This window comes from Protopterus annectens, chromosome 17.part0 (assembly GCF_019279795.1).
Source record: "Protopterus annectens isolate FY-2018-M chromosome 17.part0, PAN1.0, whole genome shotgun sequence".
Taxonomy (NCBI): Eukaryota; Metazoa; Chordata; order Ceratodontiformes; family Protopteridae; genus Protopterus; species Protopterus annectens.
In genome coordinates, this window is record NC_056751.1 from 803,651,176 (window position 1) to 803,674,910 (window position 23,735).

Genomic DNA, 23,735 nt, shown 5'->3' on the forward strand with positions numbered 1-23,735 from the left:
ATGGAATAGTATGGCACGAATAACAAGATAGGTTGGTCTGCTAATGTCAGTACTGGCATGTGTGTGTGTGTGTGTGTGTGTGTGTGTGTGTGTGTGTGTGTGTGTGTGTGTGTGTGTGTGTGTGTGTGAACAGTATTCTCTATGTGTTTTTTCAACACAATATCCTCTGGGGTTGAAGGTGTTAGCAATCTGAGGTGTGTTCCACCCACCACACTTACCATTGTCCACTCTACAAGAGCTGATGTCAACCACCATAGATTTAGATACAATCCCTCAGCACTATAAGCTGTGAGGCACATGCAAGAACTGTCACACAGACCTGGGAAATCTGTGCAGATACAGCTGTACCTTGGCTATGACATGGTCAATGTGTTACAACACTGTCATACCCTGCTGACACACAGACACCTGGAACACAAACAGAATACAGCATGTGAGAACACATTCACTTAGTGTTACTAACACCAATAATGCATCATGACTGAAAAGGTACACACACACACTCTGTGTACCCATTACAAATGCCAGATGACAGCACCTTACACAGCATTAAATAGCTACACTCTAATAAAGTCACCCTGTGCAGAAGACCCATATTAGCATGTCCCTTCACAGGTATCATCATATGCACAGGGTGTGGTGTGCATTTGCCAGAAGCCTAGGCTGGGCCATACAGTTGACATCATGTGTGTGTGTGTTTGGGAGATGTTCATTTAATGGGCTGTGCAGGGGTGGTGTGTGTGTGTGTGTGTGTGTGTGTGTGTGTGTGTGTGTGTGTGTGTGTGTGTGTGTGTGTGTGGAGGTGACTTGTCTGATGGTGTTTGTATGCACACAGTCGTGCCATGTGGGCACCCTAAACAGGGGTATTTTGGACAGCTGTGGGCTGTACATGGCAGGGTGTACAGTTCACTGTCTTCGGCCATGGACATTGAAACTGGGCCTGGCAGGGGTATCACTAGCACCACCAGGGCTGAGTCCAGATGCAGTCATACTCCCCGTTGGTGACTGCTGCCTGCTGGATCCACATCCCTGTTGAGACTAGCCAGGACCACGTGCCCATGGTCTGCTGCATCGTGGTATGGACAGCACACTCCCTTTAGTAGTGCTGGTGGTACTCCCAGTATGGGAACGTGATGGTGCACAGCCACATAGACCCTCAGCTGTTTGTGGTGCTGCCCTACATCCACATGGCTGCTGGCCATCATCCACCAACTAGGTTCATATGTTGGTACTAGGCTATCGGCCCTAGGGCCTATACAAGCCTAGCCATAACAATTCACTGGCTATTTCTTCCCACAGTATTTACTTCTCTGGACCCCTGTCTAGCAGGGCAACTGACGTGATCCCCGGGGTGAATTTCCTATCTCCAATCTAATCATCAAGATTCCTTTTGAAGAGGGCCAAAGAGACCCTCTGCTTGACATGTATGGGCAGTCTATTCCAGAGTCTGCAACGTCTCTGGGTCAGGAACCTATCCCTCCAGCATGTTCTGTTCATTGCGATGACAAAGTTTAGATCCCTGGAGCATGTGTCTCTGAGAGATTGGGATTTTTTTAAGTGTAGCATATCCAGCAGCTCTGGGTTGTCATGGCCTTGTATGTTAAGCAGAGATCACCTCTGAGTAGACGATATGTGACAGAGTATAGGTGGAGTTTTTTTAGACTGTCAGCATAGGACACCTGCTTTAGGCCTGTGATTCTTTTATGCTCATGCACAGATATTCCACAGTCAAGGAGTGCCAAGATCTCCTCCCACCATCTATCCATGTCCTCAGTACACTCATGGATGGCCACAGTGAGTTCATAAATATTGCTACAGACACCAGGGATGTGCTCATCCATGACCCTGTGTCTCTGTCTGGTGTTACATTCATTATGTGCCTGTGCCTCTGTGATGGCCTGAAACATGCATCTGGCTGCTGCTGTGGCACTTGCAATAGGGCCATAACAGGCTCCAATCCTCCTCTGAGCACCCCTGCCCATCTGCCTGTGTGGGACCTTGCCGGCTCTCTGGCTATGGCTAGTGTCTGCACCTTCACTTGTCATAGTCACCACAGTAGCCTGTTCCGAACCACCACCCGCCAACTGTCCATTATCTGTGGCCACTGGTGATGGGGTATGTGTTGGCATTGTGACTGTGTGCAGGGATGGGGTTGACAATAGCGGTATGCCAACTAATGACACAGATTCAGCCCCTGACAATCCCACCTGTGCCTCAATATGAGTATCATCATGGTCAGATTTTGCAGAGACACTGAGATCAGAATCAGATCGGGAGGGACCGCGGCCACCATGTCCAACTGTGAGGAAAAAACAACATATGTAAATTACAACCTGCACTATAAGGTTTGCTGGTACACACAGACACACACATACAGGTGAGGTGACTCAAAGGCATTACACAGACCTCACATTAGCTAACTGAGGACATTCATGACACACAGTCAGACAATAACATAGACACTCTGGACAGACTCTCAGAATCTTGCAGTACAGCCTTTTTCAATTACTGTTACTACTAATATACACCTCTAGGATACATGAGTGGTGCTATTAGGTGATGGCCCTTTACCTAGCACACACTGAACCCATGTAAATTATTGCTGTTCACCTGTATAGCACTGTGGCAACTCCTACAGAAATACCTCCCAACTGTACAGGGCTTTGCTGGATGTCTACATGTGTGGCTCATATGTTTTGTCTGTTCCTCATAACTCCTGTGTTTGTCTGATACATTACTGGGTTGACCTGTGGATTGGTGCCATTAATTAATGTCCTAATGTGAGGTGCAGACTGCATAACCTGCAGTACATGTATGTTAAAACAAAGCCAGTTACTCAAACAACTTCCCAAGCTTACAGTGGATATAGTAAGTGTACACACACCTGTTAATATGCCAGGTTTTTGTGATATATCACATGAGACCTCAGAAATCAGGTCATAACATTGCCATCATTTCATATGACATATAACCTGTGCAACCCAACTGAAGAACATACACATCAGTTACAGGTAACATATAGTAAATGAAATAGGTACAATAGGCTGGTTGCATGAGTGTGAACACCCTTAAAGTAATACTCTGTTAAAGCACCTTTTGATTTAATCACAGCATTCAGTCCTTTTGGGAAGGTGTCTGCCAGTATGGCACATCTTGACTTGCCAATGTTTGCACACTCTCCCTTGCAAAACACCTCGAGCATCCCCTGTGCACTGCTCTCTTCAGGTCACCCTGCATATATCCCATTGGACATAGGTGTGGTCTCTAGCTGGGCCATTGCAGAACATTGCATGTGTTTTGGTGAAGCCATCCTTTTGTTGATTTGGATGTATGGTTTGGGCCATTGTTGTGTGGAAAGGTGGAATTCTTCACCATTCACAGCTATGTGACAGACACCAGAAGGAATGGAGCCACAAGGGACCGATGTTTGGAACTGTTCATGATCCCCTCCGACTTGACTACAGCCCCAGTTCCAGCTTGTGAACAGCAACCCCAAAGCAGGACATTGCCATCACCATGCTTCACCATCGGGCTATATTAGAACATCGAACATTTAGTAGTTCAAATCACTAAAAGTTGACCTTTAGTGATCGAACTATTAAAATTTCGAATGTTCATAAAAATAAATAAAAGAAAATCTAAAGGATGTAGACAGGGGGGCAAGCCCCCCTGCACACCCTACACCCCCCGCTAATTAAATATACCAACTCCAAGACCGTACTACATTGAAGTAAATGGAAATCTTCCCTTACGGAGATTTCCATTTATCCATTCAATGTTCTGCACTTTCGCTATTATCGTGTCGACAATGTCAGATTCAACATTGTCGGCTTTCAAGAATATAATATAGACCCTTCACCGTGGGGGTGGTGCTGTTGTGTTGATGTGCAGTGGTGTTATTATGCCAAACAAACCTGTCAGAATTGTGGCCAAAGAGTTTAACTCTGGTCCCATATTCCATAACACATTTTCCCACTTGCTTTTTGGAGACCTGATGTATTGTTTACAGACTTTTTCCAGGCCTGGATATTGTTTGGTGTGAGGAAGTGCTGCCATCTTCCAACCCTACCCTATAGGCAAGACATATGGAGACCATGGAAGATTGTTGTGACATATATTACACACCCAGTACTTGGCAGAGATTCCTGCTACTCCTTCACTGTTGCTGTAGGGCTTCTGGCAGCCTCCTTGGCTAGTTTTGGTCTTGTATTCTCATCAGTCATTTGGCACCACCGCAAGTGAACATGCAGATATTGCCAAATGACTGAGTGTAACAGTTGTGTGAATGGTCACATGCATTAACTTTAGCATGCCTGGGGTACTGGTGAGCCACAACAGGAAAATCCCACACTTTCCAGCTTCAGGCTGCTGTCCCATGTGCAAACCAGAGGGATCCATGTAGTTGTGAGGGAGAGTTATTGTCAGCAGATTCACATTAGGCATTGGTGCAAGATGAATGCTATGTTTCTGCACAGGTACAGTACACACTATGATATTACACAATTTGCTGTCCTTCACCATAGATGTGCAGTTGTGTGCATTACTAAATCCTACCCACTAATCCTAAAAATGGAGAACATTGATATCTGTGCAGTAACTGAGACCTGGTTCAAGGCTCCAGAGAGCACCCCTGCAATACCAGGCTACAACTCTTACCACACTTTTTGGCCAGCAAACCAGGATGAAACACTAAAGGTGGAGGAGTGTCAGTATTCACCAAGGATATTCACACCACCAGGCTAGTTGCCCAACACAATGCGTATGAAATTCTCCAGGTGTAACTAACACTAGGTAAGACTGCAATCCAAATTGTAGCTTGCTACAGATCCCCCACCATACCCCAAGATTCTCACTACACCTTTCTAAACATATTGGAAAATATTAAGATAGAACCAAACACCCTAATACTGGGTGATTTTAACTACCCTGCCATTAACTGGGAAAACTACTCCTGTACCAACACCTTTGCCCAACGGTTCTTGGAATTCATAAATTCCAACGCCCTAAATCAACTAATCCATAGTCCCACCAGGGGGTCCAATATTCTAGACCTGGTCATTACCAACATGGGAAATCGATGCTCCACACCTATAGTCACCCCCTCGTTAGTCAGGTCTGACCATAAGCTAATCACCTTTAACATCCAGATCCCACCCCCACTCCCCAGTAAGGAAACCTCCATAAAAATCTTCTCCAAAGCTAACTTCATACTACTCAAGTCAGAAGTGACAAACTTCATGACACCCATGCAGAAGGAAACTGAAAGTTCAACTGCTGAATCCTACACTAAGGCACTGTACGAGCACATCCACTCATGCATGAATCGTGCCATCCCAAATAGAACCAAGGTGCTCTCATCCAAAAAAAGTAAGCCAATCTGGTGGTCCCCTGCCATAAACAAACTTTACAACACAAGGAAGAAACTGTTGCCGAAAAGAGGAAAATCCCAGGATGCAAAAAACTCCCTTACAAGCCTCAGTAAGAAACTGAGATCCCTCATAAAATCCTCCAAAGCTAGTTACGAAAATAACATTGCCAAAGATTCCAAAGACAACCACAAGGCATTCTATAACTATGTCAAGAATCTAAATGGCAATGCTCAGATCTGCTCTGAGCTAAAACAGAATGGCATTAAATATACTGATCCCAAGGATATTGCCAATATCCTGGCAGATCGATTCAGTGCCAACTTCACCCCCCTCTCACCCCCTAAATGGCCCATCTCAATACCGGAAGATTGCCAAATTCCAGTAATAATGGCCACAGAGGTAAAAAACACACTCTCCAAAGCTAAGAATACAGCATCCATGGGACCAGATGACATCCCGGGCTGTGTACTACATGAACTACAAAATGAACTGGCACCTCACCTAAGTGTCATATTTAATCATAGCCTCATGTCAGGATTCATGCCCACTGAGTGGCGCACAGCTACAGTTATCCCACTCCACAAGGGGGGATCCACCTTGGATCCCGGAAACCACCGTCCCATCAGTCTGACAAGCCTTATCTGCAAGGCCATGGAGCACATTATCATGGAACTTATAAACAAAGACATTGGCAACCTTCAAACACTGGACCCCACCCAGTTTGGGTTCGTGAAGGGCCGATCTTGTCTCCTGAACCTGATTGACTTCTTCAAATCAGTCTCCAGAGCCATGGGCAAGGGTAAGGTGGTCCACACAGCTCATCTAGACCTTGCCAAGGCCTTTAACACCATCCCCCACTCTGGAATCATAGATAAACTTACTAAACTGGGCATTAATCCCTACGTCACCCAATGGGTTGCTAACTGGCTTACTGAAAGAACCCACACTGTAAAAGTAGCTGACTCCAAATCCAACTCCAGACAAGTGACAAGTGGAGTACCTCAGGGTTCAGTCTTGGGACCGCTCTTGTTTGGCATCTGCTTCTCTGAAGTACAGGCCAACACTAAGAGACTCTGGCTAACAAAGTTCGCAGATGACTGCAAACTGGGAGCTATTATTGAATCCCCAAATGATGTGGATACTCTACAAAAGGGCCTTACAGAAACAGATGCTTGGTGCCAGAGCCATGGGCTCAAGCTCAACGCTAAGAAATGTATAGTTATCCCCTTTGGGAAAAAACATGTATCCATGAATTACCATATAGGTGGCAGTACACTAAACACCGAAAGTGTGATAAGAGACTTAGGGACATAGGTGGACAGTGGTCTCAGCTTCGATAACCACATCGCCACGACAGTCAGGAAATCCTTCTATGTGGCACACCTCATCACTAAGGGCTTTTCATCCAGAAAAAAGGAGGTCATTGTCCCACTGTACTCATCCCTCATTAGACCCATTATAGAATACAATGCCCCGTTTGGTATGTACCTCTCAAGACATCTGCAACAACTGGAAAGGCCGCATAAATACCTCACTAAAAGAATCACAGGCCTAAAGCAGATGCCCTATGCTGACCGCCTTAAAAAACTCCAGCTATACTCTGTCGCATATCGTCTACTCAGAGGCGATCTCTGCTTAACATACAAGGCCATGTCAAACCCAGAGCTGTTGGACATGCTACACTTAAAGAAATCCCAATCAATCAGAGCCACACACTCCAGGGATCTAAACCTTGTCATCACAATAAACAAAACATGCTGGAGGGATAGGTTCCTGACCCAGAGACTCCCCAGACTCTGGAATAGATTGCCCATACATGTCAAGCAGAGTGCCTCTCTGGCCCTCTTCAAAAGGAACCTTGATGATTGGATGGGAGAAAGGAAATTCAACCTGGGGATCATGTCAGTTGCCCTGCTAGACAGGGGTCCAGGGAAGTAAATAGTGTGGGAAGAAATAGCCAGGGAATTGTTATGGCTAGGCTTGTATAGGCCCTAGGGCTGATAGCCTAGTGCCAACCTATGAACTTATGAACTAATCCATTTTGCACTGACATATGCATCTAGAGACTCTATAGAAGACAGTTTAAATGCTACCTCATTACATTTATGTGCACTTTGGCCTTACCTTGACACTCCTCACCTTTGCCTTGGTGCCACCCACCTCCACGACTGCTGCTTGAGGTTGTGTGGGGGCTGCCAAGTAAGAGGAAATGAGGAAGGCCTGAGATAAGGTGTATGTATGTTGTGATAGCAGACATGCAGGTGGTCGATGTGACAGAACAAGATGCAGAGGAGTGGAAGACATGGAGACAGATGATCTGCTGTGGTGACCCCTAATGGTTGCAGCCAAAAGAAAAAGATGCTGATGTTGTAATGTCAGTGTTCACAGGTTTACAATTATTTGCCAATCATAACACAACTCTTGATGACATAACTACAAATATGAGGCACACATATGGTCAGTGTGCATAACACTGGACAGTTGAATGGTATGAGCTCAGTATATCACATACAGTTCAACACACACAGCTGCGACAGTATTTCAGTATGCAAATACCCTGTATAGGTCCATCACATGTCTGAGACAAACATGTATATCATATTTGTATTCACAATTAACATATGGATATCTGCGACATTCCAGTAGCTAGCCTAGCAGTGTCACAGTCAGTATTGTGCAACACACACTCCAGTAGTGGTCATATGTGAGCCATCCTTTCCTGGAGTGACTTAGGGCCCTGAGCTGTTTTCTATGTCACTGCATACAGACACAGATGCTATGGCCATAGGTTTTGCTCTGCAACATATCAGTACAGCATGTGTTGTTGAGACATAATATTTTTTGAACTTCCTATTTTCCACGTTTACATAGCCCCTACTACATTCCATTACATACTTAATTGTTTGAGGGTTCCTATCGCGAAATCGAATGTTGAGCATGCTGAATGCCAAAAGGCCGAACTTGGTAGTTCGAAGGGTGAGAATGTTGAAGCCATGGAAACCCGAATTCTTTCCCAGGGAAAGAATTTGGTTGGCCATTTCTGCGGCTTCGGCATTTTCGGACTGGGTCAAGGTAAGTGTACGAACGGCTAGTGATGGACTTTAGGGTTAGGGCGCGAGTCAGGTAAGTGTGTGACAGTGATGGACTTTTGGGTTAGGGCGCAGGTCAGGTAAGTGCGTGATAGTGACGGACTTTAGGGTTAGGGCGTGGGTCAGGTAAGTATGCGGTAGTGACAGACTTTAGGGTTAGGGCTGGATTAAGGAGAGTGCATAGATAGTGGTGTATGTTAGGTTTAGTGTAGCTTTTGAAGGTGTTTGGTGTGATTGTGTTATGTGTGTGTTTTTCGGAACAGTGAATTTTTTCCCTGGGAAAATATATATGTTACAACAGACAGGAAGGTGTGTCATCTTATCTACTCCAGTATTTGGGATATGTTCCCAGTTTCATGGCTTTATCCCCCTCCTTTATCAGCCTTGGTCCAGATTTGTTGCACTAAGGGGATCTGAGCATACCTCTCGGCTGCCCAGATTGTTTCAAACTGTCCAGGATTATTGTTCATATGTATGTTCTGTCCCACAGAATCATTATTTTCATTTCTGTGGTAAATCACTGTGATGATGTAAGGATTTCTGTCTGTAAATGATGGCATACATTTCAGTTTCAGAACTCACATCCTTCCGAACATGTATGCTGACACAAACCCTGTTACTGTAGCAACATTCTACATTTATAACTGCAGTGCATACATTATGTCCCTAGTCTTGGCCCATTGTCCCCCCATTTTGACAGCTTTTGTCCAGAATTCTTGGACTAAGAGATGGAGCGGTATGGTGCTGGGTATGACTCCATTACATGTTATGAGCATATATATATATATTTATATATATATATATATATATATATATATATATATATATATATATATATATATAGGTCTACTGCAAATGGTCGAATTCCCACAATCTCGAACTGCATATGGCCGACCCCATATGATCGAGGCTGTGAAAGCTCGACCGGACTGCATGGAGATCTGAATACAGCACATAACGGGAATATTTCCCATTACTGTGCACTGTAGTGCAATCTCGGAGTTGGTATATTTAAGTAGGGGGGGTGCAGCCCCCCACATGGGGGGTACAGAGGGGCTTGCCTCCCTACAAAATACTGATTTTATTAGTATTTCTTTTGTTTTTTGTTGGTTCAGAAAACCGGCTTTCGCGATTATGCGGTAGTGCAGTTTCGCCCTTATGGGTGTCGATGTTGCTTGTTCGAGATTTTGGGATTTTGAGCAAGCAACATAGACCCTATATATATATATATATATATATATATATATATATATATATATATATATATATATATGGGTCTACTGTTTTTGGTCAAAGTTTCAACTTCACTTGTACGAACCCACTTGTTTGAAGTACTGAAACTTCGCAAACTGACTATGGAGATCACAATATAGTGCGCAATGGGAATATTCCATTTTTGTCGCTATAGTGCGATCTTAGAGTTGGTATATTTAAGTAGGGGGGTGCAGGGGGGCTTGCCCCCCCCCCTGCAAAAGCATGTTTTTGTTATATATTTTTTTTATTTGTGAGGTGATCGGGCACCTAGACTTTAGCGAAAGTGCGCTTTCATTGAAGTGCACTTTCACTGAAGTGGGGTTCTAATTTTTGTTTTCTGTTAAGAGACAATTTGTTGTAAAGTAGTAGACCCATATATATATATATATATATATATATATATATATATATATATATATATATATTTACCTATCACCATACACATCAATATGTGTATATTTATATATACTAAACATGACTGATTCCACAGTGTTTGTCCCCTACTATTCTAAACCTATACTGAAAGATATATTTGAAAAAGCAGCATTCATTATACAGCTCAGATGGTGTAGTACATTGATCTGACTATGGTGTACAGGGTCCTGGGTTTGGCAGGGCTGGTTATTTTGTTGCTGGACAGAATATTGACTGATGGATACAGAGTGATTAAGGCACTTTAAAGCAGTTGTAAGTGGGTTTGAGTGGGTTTGCATGAAGCTAAGCAATCCTTACATACGATTAAACGTACAGGTGCTTACTCCATTTTGGCTTTACTTAGCATTGAGCAAACACACTTACTCCTGCTTACTTCTGTTTACCCTCATGCTAATTTATTTAAAAGAAAAGAAAAAGGGGTGATAGGAAAGTGGTGAAAAAGGGGGCACGCAGAGGGAAAAATAATATGAAAGATTGCTAGGGATGTGCAGGATGGGTGTAGGGAAGGTCCATAGCTGTCCAGTTCTGATACAGCAACAGCTGTGCATTTGTACAGAATTTGGAAGTGAATTAGGACACTCAAACCCCTGAGAGAGGGGTGAGGACAACAGTAATGTGTTGTTAAGCCAATTAGACCAGATTACATGTGTCCAGTGGACAAGTGTGTGAAATGGACAGCTATGTATGGGGCAACATTTTTTGGGGGGAACAGATTGCCCTTTTTTTTTTTTTTAACAAGGTGAGAGTGGGTTGTTGGGGAAGGCTAGTAGGTGCATTTGGGGAGGTAAGTTGGGTAGGAAGACAGACAAGACAGCTGACAGGGGTAGTATATGACTATATGACATGTGGGGGGTAAACACCTTGGATGGGATGGGTGGTTGGGAATCAGATGCACATGAGCCTCCATATGGTTACAGTGGGACTGAGGTCCCCACCCATGGGCAGTCACCACTGCACCTTCACAGCCCTGAAGGTGGCTATGCTGGGGACTGCGCAGGAGGAGCAGGTTGACCCTCAAGATGTGCCAGGTGGCCCTCAGGCTGGTGCAGCTGATCACCATACTCTCAATGGAGGACGCTGTGCACCAGTCCTTGGACCTGACTGCAGGTGAGGTTCTCCTCTCCGCGCCTGCTCCTGGAGGGGGGGGCCCATCCCCTGAGGCAGTTCCACCCGAAGGTGGTGCACGACCAAATAAAGAGTAAGGCCCAGGTTGGGTCCCAGACATGCTGGGGTCCAGTGCCACTGCCAGATGAGGCGGGACAGGTGGATCCACTGGGATCTGCCTTCCCAGATGTGCTATGGTGATTCAGTTTAAAAATGTGTTGGTTAGTCATGAACAATACATTTCAGGATTAGTTATAACAGCATGCGTGGGTGTTCCAATTGACACTGAAACAGTTGCATAGCAAAGAGAACACATGCATATATGGAACCACAGTAGGCATTATAACAGCATGCAAGTTACATTCATAGCAACAGGCCATCAATGATAGTATTTGAACAAGGAACATTAATATTCAAACAGTTCAATATTTGTATAACAATAGAACACATGTCCCAACAGTAGGTTTGGAGATGATCATACCCATTTAATGTGTATAAAGTACTGGTGCAGATAGGGTGGGGGAGAGAGAGGTCAATTAACAACTGTCTAGGCTTCAGTTTTCAACAACTGTACAAATCATTACTCTACTTATTACTCTCCAGGGCTGACCTCACTGTATATCTACCTATGGCCTGGGGATGGATAGTGGGATTGTTGTAAACATTGTATTGGTTAAGCCTTCTTACAGCTAATAGGCACATTTCCTTACCTGGCAGACCTGTTGAAGAAATATCTGTTAGCACTACCTGACTGTTTCTACACATATTCACATTTTCACAGTTACATATGTGACACTGACAGGAGTGCCTGGCACACATGCTTGGTGGGTGTGGTACTGACATATTCCACTAGGGTTTCTATCTATCTCCCTGGTTATTAGCAGCAGTGACCATTAGCCATGACAGCGTGACACTTGAGGGACATGTATTGCAACAAAGTGCTTGGAGTATGTACTTATCTTGCTGTCATTTGCAGCCTTGGGGTTGGACACGGATATGTTGAACACAGAGTGTGTTGGTAAAGCCTTCTTACAGCTATTACAAATATTTCCTTACCTGGCAGACCTGTGGAGGTAATTTATGTTAATACTACCTGGCTGTTTATACAAATATTCACATATTCTTGTCTGACAATATGCATTCAGAGTACTACCACTGTCAGGATTCAAACCGTGCCTGTTTGTGTAAAAAGGTACACCACAGCTGCGTTTCATCACAATGAGCTACTGAGAAACTGCTGATTCATATTTGACTTTTTTCTCTCTAGTAGTCTCTGGTTTGCACAATCTGACCTTTTAGTTAGACAAATACCCTAGGCAATGACAACTGTAGTGCAATTTTCAGACAACAGATATGTATTACGGTTTCAGTAATAGTTGCATAAAACAGTTATTTTCTTCCAGAAACAAATAACTATGCAGAACTTGCACACATTTATATTCCTACCACAACATGACAAAGTAAACACAACACTCTGGGGATTTTACTTTTATTCAATGTTACAGAGACCTTTATTCACCTGATAACAGTCCTTTATTCATTGCACACAGTACACAGTTTACCTACTAGTTGTTGACAATCTACTACTTTCTATTTATTTACCCTGAATACTGCAAGCTAGATTTTTACTCACCAGCCTCCTAGTGCAGCCTTAGCAGCCTGCTGGCATGTACGTCAATATTCGCAGCCCTCTCATCTGCAGCTGCACAGGAGATAAACATTTATGCATACCTATTGATTACATACTCAGGCTGGACTTTGCAGAACACTAATTGATACTGATACTTACACACTTCTGGGACATTCCATGCCTGTACATCTTGGATCCACTTATCCAAGAGATCCCTCTTCCTACACTTTAGGTCAGCATAATAGTGCTGGACCTGCTCATCAGTCCGAAGAATACCAGTAGCCCACTTGAGGTTACGTGCGAGACGGTCCCAGGCCTCCACTTTGTATTGGGAACCCTGATACAGGTCCTGCAGCAGTCTCCCTTCATGGCCTTTTATGAGGAGTCTAACTATGACCCTGGACTCCTGAATGCCCCAGCGCTGTGCCTGAAAGCACACACCCTCACCAATGCCAGCCATATTGCCTGCAGTGATCAGCTACAACTGGTTATGGTTGTATTCCCACCTGCAGGGTTTAAATAGAGCTGGATTCCTGCCCTTTGCCGTGATTGGCCAATTTTGAATATGCTGATCTGAGCTAAGCGATGTGCAAACCCATTTAGCTAAGATTAGCACTGCTTAAAGGGGTAGATGCTAAGCACTGCTTACCAGTGTGCAAATCCGCTTAGCTACACTAATTATTGCTAAGCATAACTGAGCAAAATTTAGCGTTGTTCAGCTTTCATTTTATGCACTATCAGGATTGTGGGGTTGATTCCTTTTTAATGACATCTTATGATATGTGTATTTACCTTCCATAACATCCCGGTATGTGCTTTCATTACATTATATTCTTGTGTGGCTATACTGTATGGGACACATAGGTGGTAGTCCACTAAACACCGAAGGTGTGATAAGAGATCTGGGGACACAGGTTGATAGCAACCTCTCCTTTTATAACCACATTGCCACTGTAGTCAGAAAGTCCTTCTATGTGGCACATCTCATTACAAAAGGTTTCTCATCCAGGAAGAAAGAGGTCATAATCCCTCTCTACCCGTCCCTCATTAGACCTATTATAGAATACAATGCCCCATTTGGTAGACACCTACAACAACTAGAAAGGCCACAAAAATACCTCACTAAGAGGATCTTAGGTCTTAGACACATGCCCTATATGGACAGACTCAAAAACTCCAGCTATACTCTGTCTCTTATTGCCTACTTAAAGGCGATCTCTACTTGACCTACAAAGCCATGTCTGACCCAGAGCTGCTAGATATGCTACACCTAAAGAAATCTCAATCCCTCCATGCCACAATCTCCAGGGACCTTAACCTCATTACCACAATAAACAGAACATGCTGGAGGGACAGGTTCCTAACCCAGAGACTTCCCATACTCTGGAACAAACTTCCCATTCACGTCAAGCAGAGCACTTCACTGGCCCTCTTTAAGAGAAATCTTGGCGAGTGGATGGGCAATAGGAAGTTCACCCTGGGGATCACTTCAGTGGCCTTGCTTGACAGGGGCACTGGGAACTAACTTTGGGCGGCATGATGTCAGAGAATTTTCTTGGGCTAGGCTTATATAGGCTCCAGGGCAGTTAGCCTAGTACACACCTATGAACCTATATGGGGGGGGTTCACATTTGTACTACACTGACATCACATTTGGACCTGCTACACTATCCTGGTTAACAAATATATTTTATTTACTACCTATTTATAAAAAAGATATTTTAGTGCTGCTTTCACATATAAAAATGAATGGTTTGCATTGGGGCTTGAACGACTGCATGCTAAGCGAAAGCTGTAACCACTACGCTGTCGCACTTTGGGTATTTTGGCTGTTTATTTTTATTTAGCTCCTTTGGATGTTTAAGCTATACTGAACATGCGACATGCACATCCACTCAGCTATGCTTAAAATTTAGTGGGGATGGGGAAAAAATGTTTGTTTTATTTGTCTTAGTTTAGGGATATGCACATAGCTAACAGTCATACCTGTCAACCTCTTAGAGCATAAAATCTGGACAAAGCCTAACATTATGGGAGGACAAAGAGAGACAGATTTTAAATATTGCTCTTACAAACTTAGAAAGTTGATAGAATAATAGGTTTTGCATTAGCTATGACTTTTTTGAAGGATGTGGAGTCTTAGACAAATGTTTGTCATTATTTTATGACTTCCATCCTCAGCTCTTTGCCAGAGAACTACAGATTTTAGGAGGAACACACCTAACATATGAGGCAAACATCTGCAGTCTGCGAAAATCTGTACAGTTGAAAGGTATGCAACAGTATCCACAAACAATGTTTTTGTTTTCACAGTGCCATACAGCACTTCCTGAGTGCAGGGGGTGTGTTTACTGTATGAGCAGTGCTCGGACACGCCCCCTGCACTTATTCATGGATCGTGTCCGTGCAGGTTATACAGCAGCATGCCTTTATGAATATGCAGAGTGAGCTGTTGTGCTGCACAGGCATGATCCACTCCATGCAAGAATAGACTTATTCTTGCATGGAGGTTTATTGACTTCCAGGGATTTACTTGTGTATCCTTTTTTGACCAGGTTAACACACTCCTTCCAGTGGAGGCCTGCGGTGGTATTTTACTATTAGGGGAAATTTGGCCAGGGCATTAGTGAACTTCCCTTGTTCTTTTCAATAGGTGCTGTGGGATGTTTTACATCCACCTGAGATACCACTAACACAAGTAGAGAGGGCCTTGGTTTAACATTTTATCAAAAAGAGCAGCACACCCCTTATGCTATACTGCAATGTCAACAGTTAATCTTCCCACAGCCTTCTGCACAAAAGGTGAGTGTCTAACCTGCTGTGCAACTAACACTGTGCAAGTATATGTAGATATAAAAAAGTGAAAACTTCTATTTCACTTAGAATGATCTATTAGTCAATTATCTTTCCAGAATCTGGAGTTTCAGAATGCCAGTGTTTGTCTATTTCACAGATAAGTGGCTTTAGGGCACAACTTATTTTTTTAGCTTGATTTCATAGTGTGATGTATTTAGTACAGACAGAAGGACACCGAGTCACCTTCCAAATTCTCCAGGCACAATCTCTTTGTTGGAGAAGATGTCATCTAGAGCATATATGTATTTTTGCAGTTATAAGGTACCAGGATATATTTGGTTTTGATTGATACATGGGTAATAGTTAGGAATGTGGCAGCAGTATTGATATTAGTGCTACCATAAAACATTATCCAATATATATGCTTAATGGCATTTGTTACTTTCTGTAAGGTGGCTGTGCTATTGTTTTGAGAAGGGTAGAGCATGGGGAGGTTGTTGTCTTCTTAATGAGTTTCCTCTTCAGATCCTTCTTATTCAGATGCCAGGAACTCTCTTTCACCACAAAACTCAATGCATTCAATGGTCTTAGTATATTTTCTCTGTTTAACAGGCACAAGCCTACTTTCCTCCTGAGCTTATCTAGGCCTCCCTTTCAGTCTCCATTTCTCTCTCACACACACACACACACACACACACACACACACACACACACACACACACACACACACACACACACATTCTCTCTCTCTTAAGCTCCACCTATGGCCCTCACTCCCCTTCCAACTGTTCTCTGCATCTCTTTTTTTTTTTTGAAAAGGAAAGCAAGATTTCTTCTATTCAAGGCACATGTCCAGAAGCCCCCATATACTTCTCTGCTACTAGGAGGCACTATATCACATAACCCTTCAGACCTATTGGAATGGGCACCAGTTGCCAGCTGATCCTTACCTCAGCTGAGCAGGATCTCAGTGGCAGCTGTGTGGGATTTGATTGTGTTTACTCAGTATTTTTGACTGTCTTTTGTTTTCCTTCTTAAAGATTCCTAGTTTCTTAATTGAAGTTGCCTGTTCATTTTCCTTCTGGACTGCTTGTTTGGCAAAATCTTGTTTTCTTTGAACACAGACTACTGTCTGCTAATATTCTTTAATTTTGGTCTTCAACTCTTGATTCATTTATTAAAGTTCTGCCATTTGCAGATGTATTCTTTTTATTTTCTGTAGTATTTCTTACATTTGCAGTGACATCCTTTGCTTTTCTAGTTTTCTGTGATTCTTCAAGATCACTTTTAGTGAAGCTTCATACATTAGGTATATTTTTATGCTAGTGAAGTCTTCTTGTAAAAGATTCAGGATACTGCCTTTTTCCTAATTCCATACCTCAGAGCTTTTCGCAGTGCATCAAACCAACCAAGACAAACTTTAGAACTATAGAACTGTAAACCAACACAACAAACCACAGCTCCTAATCAGGTGCAAAGTTTTATTGGTTTAGTGCTTTCTTCTCGTAATAGAGACTTTTTCAAGCCCTTTTGTAAAAGGTGATCCAAAGACTTACTAATAAAACAAGTCTTTGATCTATGTCCATCAACAATGGGGCAAAATTTCAAATTTAACAAATCCTTATGAATTTTCGGTATTCCGAAAATATTAGGTATCATGGGGTGATCATTTTTCATGAATTCATATTCATCCAGACTAATTTGGCTTTGAAATACCATGCCATCCAATGCCAAATCAATCTTTCAAAAACTCGAGTTAGTGAACATGTGTATGATATGAGAAAGGGTAAGATTACTAATGCCTTGTTTAGACATATTAAAGAGCACAGCAATCATTGTTTTATGTTTTTGGTAGTTGTCTATGTTGCCAAAGATCCACGGGGGAAAATTATTGATCTGCACCTGGATATTTGTGAATTAAAATGGCAACTTAGATTAGATGCAACACAGTATCCAGGTATAAACGAGGCTGTTAATACAGCTTGTATTTTAAAACTAAAATATCTTATAGGTTAATTTCAGTGTTTTTAATGGCTGTGTTTTAATAGGGTAATATTTAAGACAACATTCTATTATTTTTTTATACTTGGACATTTGTATATTTATATTTACATTTATATTAATATTCTTTTTCAGCATTGTCATGGGATTTAATTGATTTAATTAAATTAAATTAAATTAAATTAAATAAATTAGATACTTGATTCATGGGTATTTAAGGGCTGGGTTAACATTGTGTGTTTGTTCTGAAGAAGTCTCTATTACGAGAAGAAAGCTCTAAACCAATAAAACTTTGCACCTGATTTGGAGCTGTGGTCTGTTATGTTGGTTTACACTTTTCCCAGTACGACACAGTGGAATGTTTTCATTTTGAACCTTAGCAAAGTTCTTGTGTCTTGATACTAGCTAGGCTTTCAATGATTTCACCACATTTTCTACCCAGATTCTTTTACAATGAATTGGGCTGGAGTCACTTTGTGCATTGTCTAAACATGTTATTTCCTCTGTTAGAGAAAGTGTAGCTTGGAATAGCTTGTTTTGAGAGTTGTACATCTGGATTCCATGTATTAGGCTGGCCTGCTTGCTCTGTTACATTCCTTCATTTCAGAAAGTTTAGTAACTGCATACTAGTATTCACCTTGGATATGATGCCCACCACATGTGCCGTCTGCAGCATGCCTTTGTCATCAGCTGCCATTGTCTGATCTCTTTCTTGGTGCAAGATAGCAGGAATTAATTGTAACTCTACTGAAAATAATTTCAGGTCCAGGTTTTCTGCTATCTGGTTCACTGTTTTTCAACTTTTTCCACTTAGCACCCCATTGAAGTCTGGACTGGATTCTATCTCTACTGGAACAAAAGTCTTCTATATTTGTCGTATGCTTGGCAGTACTTTCCACCTCCTTACACAGAAAAGTAGTTTCCAAGACAAAAGCATGTCCTATGCTTTTATAATTTTGTATCACAAGCTGCATCTCAGTCATTGGTTCATATATTCAGTTTTCTTGGACAAGAAGGCTTTCCTTTTCTATTTGCTGAAGGGTAAGGCAAACTCATTTTTTTCATTTTACTCTTTTTATGTTTTCACTTTGATATTTGTAGGTTTTTACAGAGAAGAACTTATAGACTCTTGAAACGTCTTTTGGTTTAGATTCCATGTCAACATCTGAGCTGTTGCATATACTGACACTTTAAGTTTGCTTCTGCAGCTTCAGTTTCTGCACCTGTTTGCTCTATGGTCACACTCAGTTCACAAGTGAGTCATACTATATAGCCTGTTTCTGTTAAGCTGTCATAGAATTCAGGCCATGAATATCTTTGCTGCATTACAGAATTGTTTTCTTTGGGCAGGCCTGACACATTGCTGTGGCTACTATTTTGTGCACTTTTCAAAGCTCAGATTTGCAGAGTACTGTTATCTCTTTCTGCAATTATATTAATACTCCTATTCCTTTTGAATTTATTTGGAATGTCTCTTCCAGATCCTGTATAAACCAGCTAGGTACATTAACTTCATTTTTCTATATTTGCATATATGTATACATAACCTTCTTTAGGTCCACAAAGATACATGTCAATTGTTTTTATTTACACTTTCTGACTTTTGCTTTTTGTATAAGTTGGACAAACGAATTAGGTTTCTGCTTTAAGGAAATTATTTACTTCACCACTTGATTGTGTACAGGCATTTGCGAAAACTTAACTGAAATTTAAAGCAAACTTGTCCAGCACCATCTACTTCTAAAGATGTCAGTTAATCTTTTTTCCATATCATGATACATTTGGTTAGTTTGTATTAGGCAGTACTGGTGCTGTATTTGGGTCTAAAGACATATTGTCTGTCAATTATTATATCATATCTGGTACTAATGTGTTCCAAGATCTGACTACATACCAGGTTCTCAAAAATGTTTACAAGTGGACAAACATTTGTTATGAGCCTGGGGAGGGTATTACCAGAGAATGCTTAAAACTTGATGAGACAATTTTAGTTTGAAGTGTAGGTTGAAAATGTGAGCAAGAAGGTCTGAGAGAATAAATCAGCTAACTTCCAACAGTCTACAATAAAGACAGCAACAGTGTGGATTGTAGCTATATCTTTGCTCTTTGTAATAACATCTTTGCTCTTTTTCCAGTGTATACGTTGTCTTTTACATCTCTACTAAAACAAACTCACTTTTCTTTTGGCTTGCCTTAGTGAGACCTTTCTTTCATTCTATTTTCCAAGAATCCAAATTTCCTTTTATCATAGGCACTTGTTCACTTATGGCTGTGGTATTACTTTGATTCTTTTAGTTCATTACTCTGGTTTGAGTCTTTTAGTTCATTACTCTGGTTCACTATCACTGCAGTGGTGGTGCTGCGGTAGTGTTGTCGCCTCACAGTAAGATGTTCTTCTGTTTGATTCTCAGCCAAAACATCTTCTGTGTGGAGACATGCATGAATGGGCGTACCTTCGTTGAAGGTTGTGCGTCAGGGCTGGCAACTCAGCACGTAAAAATCTACTGCCAATCATTAGCGGACCGGAGTTCCGCTGTGGCAACCCCTAACCGGGAAAAGCCAAAAGATACAACAAATCTGGTTCACTATCATTACAGCCCTTTCTTTACAGAGTTCATGCAGTCTTGTAGACAAATCAACAACTTGTCTGTTTTATATTGACATCTCTGTTGATGATCCAGGTTAGCCAACAACTTTTTAAAAACCCTCTGACAATTTATTCTCCTTGTTTTTATTGTCACCTTTGTTAAACAGGTAAGCCCAGTTTAAATGTATTCCTTTTCAGTGGTGACTCAGGAACACTGTCTGGTTAAGTAACTTGCTCATAACAGTCACACAAATGGAAAATGGAGGAGGGGCTCAAACATTGTACTAGAGACTATAAGAAGCTGCTCAGTAATACCTCAGAGTGTTAATCTTCTGAATGAGCTGTCATTTCTCAGAACAAAAAGAAAAACATCTGTTCTGACTATACTGCTGACTCCGTCTCTACTTAGAAACAATGTCCCTGGCTACCTTTGCAGTTCTACATTATCAGTAAAAGCACTAATCTTTTATTGTAGAGCTGTAAAACCTTGGGAGAGTATCTTATTTACTTTCTCTTTGGCTCTTTGTGTACACCCACAATTCACTAGGGGAAGCATTTCAGACAGCACTAGCACCCCATAAGATTTAGTGCTGTGTGCAGTTACCACAGCTGTGAGCATTCCATTCTATACTTTGCATATAACTCTTTATTTTGCCATCATCTCTCAGCAAGCTGGACTTATTACACACACTTTTTGGCTAAATGTAGTTATTTATTTATTTTATTTTATTTATTTGCATTTGATAACCGGGTAGTGTCTGACTGGGCCAGAAGCCCGTTTTCAGCAGAGACCTGAGTAGAAAAGCTCCAAGTAAGATTACATAATTATACATCTGTACATGACAATCACAACAGGAGTTCAAACACAAGTTCCTTGACATTGTATCTAAAAGCATATAACAATGGTAGTACAATAAGCTTATATTATTCATACAGACAAAACAAAAAAAATATATATATGTATATTTTTTCAGGATAAAAATATCACAAGCTGAAGCTAAGAAGGCTCAATTGCCAAGAAATATTGACAATGGGTGGTAAAGAGAAGGAAGTTAGACAGTAAGGGGTTAAATTAGCCTGGTGGAGAACATGAGCAAAAGCCTATGTTTGGTGAAATATTCCTTTAGGGACTGTTTAAATGAATGTGTATCATTGATGGAAAGAATATGCTGAGGAAGAGAATTCCAATGTTTGGCAATGATGTGCAAGTATAAGGAGATGCCATGAGAGTTTTGGGTTTTGTTAACCTTCAACAATACTTTATCAGCAGACCTAAGAGATTTTAGGTTGGTGTAGGGTTGGACAAGATCAGATAGAGCTGGGCAGTTGTCAGGTTTGTATAAGACTGTATGGGCAGTTAGTAGGTGAGTCAGAGTAAGTAGGCGAGGGAGCTATAACCAGTTCACCTGGAGAAGGGCAGTGCAGTGGTGAGATCTTTGAGACTGATTAGTGGCAAATTTGGTTATTTTGTTATAGCAAGATTTAAGGCTATTCAGTTCAGATTTGTGAAGATTGGTAAATATTTGTGAACAGTAAAGCAGAGAAGATAAGAGATGGGTTCTGGCTGTTGCAAGTCTGGCATGGTCAGTAAGACACGATTTAGCCCTATGGAGAGAACCCAGTTTGACATGAACCTTTTTAATTGTTAGTGCAAGGTGTTTATAAGTCCACTATCAATTATGTCACCAAGAAGTTTTGTATGTTCAACAGGTTCTATATGTTTGCCATTGTGGAGGAAATAGAGATAGGTGGTTGTTTGTTTGTTGTTAAGGTATTATAGAAAGCCATATGTTTGGTTTTATTGGGGTTAAATATAAGTTGATGTACTGTTAAGTAGTTTTCAATATTGTGGAGGGCTGCCTGAGTTTTTTCTTAGAGTTCCTTGATAGAGGGGAGCAGAGCAAATTAGGGAAGCATCATCAGCATATTGTATGATTGAGGATGGATTTGCTGGGGAGTTTTGATCATTGGTAAAAACTGTGAATAAAGGTGGGCCAAGGATAGATCTTTGTAGGACTCCTACACATATAGGGAGCTGGAGGAGAGTTTATTGTCCCATAAAGTGTCTTGTTTCCTATCTGACAGGTAGTTATGAAACAGCTTAGGGCTTCAGACCTGCAGTGGTAGGAAGCTTGTTTATTGAGAAATTTTGATGAGATAGTATCAAATGCTTTTGACATATCTAGGTAGGTAGCAGAGACTAGTTGTTTTTTGTTTTCAAGTTGGTTTACAGCATTAGTAAAGCTAATTAGAGCTGTACTGGTGCTATGCCTAGGACGAAAGCTATGTTGTGTATTAAATAATAGATTATTTGACAGAAAGTGGTCTAAGATCTGTTTGTGTATACATTTTTCTAAGATTTTGGCAAGTGGTGACAAAATGGCTATGGGTCTGTAGTTGGATACATCAGTTGAGGGATCAGCTTTATGTAAGGGCATGACATGAGATATTTTCCATAGGAGTGGTACATACTGTTCAGAGATAGAACAGTTAATGAGAATATATATTCAGTCTCCTAGATTTCAGTATAGGACGTATAGAACAGTTAATGAGAATAGATATAGGGTAAGAGATGGAAGTAGGAGCTAGTTGTAGAAAGTCACCAGGTAGCTGATCTGCAGCTAGTGTGCAAGGTTTTAGTTTAGAAAGGAGATTTTTAACATAACTTGTTTGGACAGGTTTGAGATAGAGGAGGGTAGAATTGTTGTTGGAAGTTTGAGGTATAGGCAGAGGCATATTAGGGGTTCTGTTTAGTAGAGAGGTTGTTGAGTTAATAAAATGGGAGTTAAATTGAGTGGCTACCAAACGATATAATATATATATATATATATATATATATATATATATATATATATATATATATATACATATTACATATCTTAGATATTACATATCTTTGTGGCCTTGGAGAAAGCATATGATAGGGTGCCTAGAGAGGAGTTATGGTATTGTATGAGGAAGTCAGGAGTAGCAGAGAAGTATGTAAGAGTGGTACAGGATATGTACGAGGGTAGTGTGACAGTGGTGAAGTCTGCAGTGGGAGTGACAGATGCATTTAAGGTGGAGGTGGGATTACATCAAGGATTAGCTCTGAGCCCTTTCTCATTTGCACTGGTGATAGACAGGTTGACAAATGAGATCAGACAGGAGGCCCCATGGACTACGATGTTTGCAGATGACATTGTGATTTGTAGTGAGAGTAGGGACCAGGTTGAGGAGACCCTGGAGAGGTGGAGATATGCTCTAGAGAGGAGAGGAATGAAGGTCAGCAGGACTAAGACATAATATATGCGTGTGAATGAGAGGGAGGATAGAGGAATGGTGAGGATGCAGGGAGTAGAGCTGGCAAAGGTGGATGAATTTAAGTACTTGGGATCAAAAGTTCAGAGTAATGGTGATTGTGGAAGAGAGATGAAGAAGAGAGTACAGGCATGATGGAATGGGTGGAGAAGACTGTCAGGAGTGATTTG